This window comes from Hylobates moloch, unplaced genomic scaffold (assembly GCF_009828535.3).
Source record: "Hylobates moloch isolate HMO894 unplaced genomic scaffold, HMol_V3 SCAFFOLD_19, whole genome shotgun sequence".
Taxonomy (NCBI): Eukaryota; Metazoa; Chordata; class Mammalia; order Primates; family Hylobatidae; genus Hylobates; species Hylobates moloch.
In genome coordinates, this window is record NW_026652294.1 from 22,514,207 (window position 1) to 22,519,922 (window position 5,716).

The window sequence follows — 5,716 nt, forward strand, 5'->3', positions numbered from 1 at the left end:
TCCCAGCTACTTGGGAGGCTGAGGCAGCAGAATGGCATGAACCCGGGAGGCGGAGCTTGCAGTGAGCCGAGATTGCGCCACTGCACTCCAGCCTGGGCGACAGAGCAAGACTCAGTCTCAAAAAAAAAAAAAAAATTAACCAGGCGGGGTGCGGGAGCTCACACCTATAAACCCAGCACTTTGGGAGGCTGAGGCGGGCGGATTACCTGAGGTCGGGAGTTCGAGACCACCCTGGCCAACATGGAGAAACCCTGTCTCTACCAAAAATACAAAATTAACCGGGCGTGGTGGCACATGCCTGTAATCCCAGCTACTCAGGAGGCTGAGGCAGGAGAATCGCTTGAACCCGGGAGGCAGATGTTGGGGTGGGCCGAGATCGTGGCATTGCACTCCAGCGTGGACAACAAAAGTGAAACTCCGTCTCAAAAAAAAAAAAAAAAAAAATTAACCAAAGTCGGGTGTAATGGCTCACTCCTGTAATCCCAGCATTTTTGGAGGCTGAGGGGGGCGGATTGATTGAGCCCAGGAGTTAGAAACCAGCTTGGGCAGTATGCCGAAACTCCGTCTCCACTAAAAATACAAAAACTAGCTGGGTGTGGTGGCAGGTGCCTGCAGTCCCAGCTACCTGGGATTTAAGGTGGGAGGATCACTTGAGCCCCGGAGGTGGAGGCTGCAGTGAGCTGAGATCTTGCTACCGTACTTCTGGAGACCCTGTTTCAAAAAATAAATTGACCAGAAACCAGCCCAGTGCAGTGACTCACACCTGTAATTCCAACATTTTGGGAGGCTAGGCGAGAAGATCACTTTAGATCAGGAGTTCGAGACAAGCCTGGGCAACAGAATGAGACCCTGTCTCCACAGAAAAATTTAAAAATTAGCCAGGTGTGATGGCACCTGTAGTCCCCATGACTTGGGAGGTTGAGGTGGGAGGATCGCTTGAGCCCAGGAAGCTGAGGCTGCAGTTCAGCGGTGATCGTTCCACTACACTCCAGCTTGGGTGAGAGGGAGACCCTGTCTCTAAAAAGATAAAAAAATAACCTGAAACCCCAGCATCTCTTGCAGTTCTGAGATGGGACAATTTGAGGGTAAAAGGTGGTGGTGAAGCCTCCAGATAGAATAGAGACAGAACTCAGCTGAAAGGGGGCCCATTCCTCAGTCCAAGAGAGAGCGAGACAAAGAGATGCACCCCTCCACACACACTTTATAGACCAAGAAACTGGAGTACAGAAACGTAAATTGATTTGTCCAAGGTCAGCAAAGGGTCAGCGCCAGAGCAAAAGCAAAGGGTTAATAGAGAAACATCCTCTCCCCGCTCCGCAGCAGCGTCGGAGACTTTCTGAGGTGAGATGCATGCTCCTGCAAAGCGTCAGCAGTGACTCACATCGATTCCAGGGACAGCGGCGCCAGGCCGGGCCCCCCGCGGGCGTGGGCCTGCTGGGAGGCGGCGCCGCGGGAGCGACGCGCGAATACAGGCCGCAAATGACAGGCGGGCGGCGCGGGAGCCCCATGTGGAATCCCCGGCGGACTCGCACCGCCTCTGGTTGACAACGATGCTAATATGAGACGCCACTGCTAGCAGCTGCTGGCTGAGCTGCTCTGGCGAGTCAGACGCCTTTAAGCCTCAGTTTCCCCATTTGTGAAAGGAGCCAGCGCCGCCCAACAACCCCACTCCCACCGCCACCCCTGGGGCGCTCGGTCGTCGAAGGCTAAGTGAAGAAGGCCGAGAGGGCAGGCAGAAGGCGCACAGGGGCGCCACGCCCTACTCGCCCCGCACCCCTGTTCCAGGCAGGTGACGGAGAAAGGAAAGGGACACTGACTCTACCGTAAACAGGCGGCGACGCCGCGTGGAGGGAACCGAGCGCGCGCCTCCGCCCGGTGGGGCGGGGACGGATTTAGGGTCCGGGTCAGGCCGGGGTCGCCACCTCCGGATCCAGCGGTCCAGATGTCCAGCCGGCTAGTCTGTCAGCTCTCTCAAGCTCCCGGCCCTACGCGCTTCCAGCACCACCTGCTCTCCGCACCGCGGCGGATGATGGCGGAGGAGGAGGATTTTGAAAGCCGGCAGTTTCTTTGCTGCGATTTGATTTGTTCGAGGCCCTGGCCGGCTTGCCCTCGCCCCGCACGCGCCGCCTCTCGGGTAGGGTAGTCCCATTCCCCACCTGGGAGCGCGATGGGGCGCGCGCCGCGAACTACCCGTCCCATGGCGCACCGCGCGCAGAGCGCCCCCACCGCCCTCCTCTTCGCCCTCCCCTGGCGGATTCTGGCTCTTTCTCGCAGAGACCGCAGAGCGGTGTTCAGCCGGGAGCGCCCAGAGACTACAATTCCCAGAATGCGCTGCACCCAGGTCCCTCAGCTCTTCCGGAAAGGTTTTGTTTGCGTAACTTTGTTGACACAGGCTGCTGGGTCTCTTCGGCAAGACACAGGTATCTATTTCCCGAAAGAAAAGACTCTTTTCCGTCCCATGAAGCTGAAACGGCATTCGAAGGCTTCCACATAAATATGCACAAATTACCTGATAATTAAAAAGGGGAAATAGTAACTATCGTAGAGAAGCTCTGCAGACACCACTTGAACGGCCACGTTAACATCAACAGCAGGACAAACTGACATTCATCGCACGCTTTCTGTGTGATGCACTGAGAAAAACACGGCGTCACCGTCCGGTCTATTATGCATGACCTTAGTCTAATCACGAGAAACCCAAGCCGAGGGACATGGTACAGAATAACTGATCTGTACCCTTCCGGAAATGTCTGTATTATGTAAGACAAAGAAAAACTGAGAAACTGTTGCCGATTACAGGAAACGAAAAAGACAACTGAATGCAATACATGGTCCTAGATAGGATCCTGGATGGGGATTGCTATAAAGGACAATACTGAAACAGCAAAACTTGACTGTATATTAGATAATAGTATTGTATCAATGTTAAATTTATTAATTTTGATTATGGTACAGGGTTATGTAAGAGACTGCCCTTGTTCTTGGAAAAAATGCTGAAATAATTAGGGACAAAAAGGACATGATGTCTGCAACCTTTATGGTTAAAAGAAATATACCTATGCAGGCCGGGCGCGGTGGCTCAAGCCTGTAATCCCAGCACTTTGAGAGGCCGAGGCGGGCGGATCACGAGGTCAGGAGATCGAGACCATCCTGGCTAACACGGTGAAACCCCATCTCTACTAAAAATACAAAAAATTAGCCGGGCGTGTTGGCGGGTGCCTGTAGTCCCAGCTACTCGGGAGGCTGAGGCAAGAGAATGGCGTGAACCTGGGAGGCGGAGCTTGCAGTGAGCCGAGATCGCGCCACTGCACTCTAGCCTGGGGGACAGAGCAAGACTCCGTCTCAAAAAAAAAAAAGAAATATACCTATGCATATACATAGAGAAAGCAGAGACACAACTGTGGCAAAATGTTAATCAGTTAATCTAGCTGAAGGATATGGGAGTTCTTTGAACATTTTTGCAACTTTTCTGTAGGTGTGAATTTAAGCATAAAAACACAAACAGCGTTTTTTGTTTTTTTTTTTTGAGATGGAGTTTCACTCTTGTTGCCCATCTTGGCCTCCCAAAGTGTTGGGATTATAGGCGAGAGAGTTTGAGACCAGCCTGGGCAACATGGTCAAACCCTGTCTCGACAAAAAATACAAAAATTAGTTGGACGTGATGGTGCAAGCGTGTAGTCTCAGCTAAGGGACTGAGGCAGGAGGATCTGGAGCCTGGGAGCTTGAGGCTGCAGTGAGCCATGATCGCATCACTGCATTTCAGCCCTGGCGACAGAGCAAGACCTTCTCTCAAAAACTGAAAAAAGAAAAAAAAAGTTATAAACACATCATGCAGGCTGGGCGCGGTGGCTCACACTTGTAATCCCAGCACTTTGGGAAGCCAAGGCGGGCGGATCACCTGAGGTCAGGAGTTTGAGACCAGCCTGACCAACATGGAGAAACCCTGTCTCTACTAAAAATACAAAATTAGCCGGGCATGGTGATGCATGCCTGGAATCCCAGCTACTCGGGAGGCCGAGGCAGGAGAATCGCTTGAACCTGGGAGGCAGAGGTTGCAGTGAGCCGAGACACGCCATTGCACTCCAGCCTGGGCAACAAGAGCGAAACTCCGTCTCAAAATAAATAAATAAATAAATAAATAAATAAATAAATAAATAAATAAAAAATAAATAAATAAATAAATAAATAAATAAATAAATAAATAAATAAATATCATGCCATATCCTTTTACACACAGCTCATTTAATCTTCACCACCACAAGGTAAGTGGGCATCATTACCACCCTTCCCAGCACAGAGATGAGAAAACTGAAGCTCTAGACAGAGTGTAACTCTCCCAGTTTTCAAAGTGCCTGGATGTGCATCCTCTTTCCACCTTCCCTCTCCTTTTTACCTATAAGGCCCATGTCAAATGCTACTTCATAAGTCTCTCCCTCCTGCAGGTGCACACAGCAAGATGCAAAGCCCCATAGCAATTGGCCTGGGGCTCTGGGGCTCTTTGACAGAGTTAACCCTGTTCTTGGCAGTTTCCTCCTCAGCCTGGGAGGGTCTCCAGAGCAGATGCTGTATCCATCTGGGCAGTATCTTCTCTGGGCCTGGCCTGTCATAGGTGCTTCAGGTTTCCCCATTTGAACCGGATACCAGTCGGGTTACCGGATGTTTGCTTAAAATGAGTCATAGGCGTCCTGCTATTCCTGTGCTGCTTCCAGCTAGGACTGATAAATCAGTTGGGATTTTCCTTGGGGTGATCTGCAGGCTCCCTTTTCCAATTTTACTTCTTGAGACTTTCCTTGGCCCTCGCACAGAGACCTCCCAAAGAGAAGAGGACGGTGGGCAGGGGAACATCTTAGCTGATCCCGTCCTCATCCAGCTGATAGGACATGGGTTTTCGGAACTGGAAGGGAATTATTAGACAACAGAAATTCAGTGGGCTTCAAGGACCTAGGAGGTAACAGGAAGTCATGGGGCTTTGTGGGGCTCGGGGGGGCTTGGGGGGACTCATGGGGAGTTAGAGAGTGGATGTTCTGCCTGAAAGTGTTGACGTTCAAAGCTAAAAATCACAAACTCAGCCTGACAGCACCCCCTAGCAATCTGGATTCTGTCACTCCTATATCCTGATTTTTTTTTTTTTTTTTTTGAGATGGAGTCTCACTCTGTTGCTCAGGCTGGAGTGCAGTGGTGCGATCTCAGCTTACTGCAACCTCCGCCTCCCAGGTTCAAGTGATTCTTCTGCCTCAGCCTCCCGAGTAGCTGGGACTACAGGTGCACGCCACCACGCCCAGCTAATTTTTGTACTTTTAGTAGAGACAGGGGTTCACCATATTGGCCAGGATGGTCTCGAACTCCTGACCTGGTGATCCGCTTACCTCGGCCTCCCAAAGTGCTGGGAGTACAGTACAGGCGTGAGCCACCGTGCCCAGCCTCCTGAATCTATCTTAAACCTCTTTACAAATGGGGAGACTGGGGTTTGAAAAGGAACAGGGGGTTTGCCCAAGGGTGCCCAGTGAGTCAGATGAATCAAGAATCATCACTGTTTCTGGCCGGGCACAGTGGCTCATGCCTGTAGTCCCAGCACTTCGGGACGGCGAGGCAGGTGGATCATCTGAGGTCAGGAGTTCGAGACCAGCCTGGCCAACATGGTGAAATCCTGTCTCTACTGAAAATACAAAAAATTATCTGGGCATGGTGGCGGACGCCTGTAATCCCAGCTACTCGG

At 51.6% G+C, this 5,716-nt stretch overlaps 1 protein-coding gene across 4 annotated transcripts in view; it reads right to left on the reverse strand.

Moving 5' to 3' along the window:
• Positions 1-5,716, reverse strand: part of RANGAP1 (Ran GTPase activating protein 1) — a 63,844-nt gene that overhangs the window by 38,743 nt on the left and 19,385 nt on the right. The window contains exon 1 of one of the 4 annotated variants that reach the window (XM_058431812.1): positions 1,923-2,041. The exons of 2 other annotated variants lie outside the window; for them this stretch is intronic. The gene's annotated coding sequence lies outside the window, so the exon portion shown is untranslated. Of the gene's footprint in view, positions 1-1,822; positions 2,042-5,716 lie in introns of those variants that run through there. One more of the 4 variants, XM_032138840.2, reaches the window with a different exon arrangement.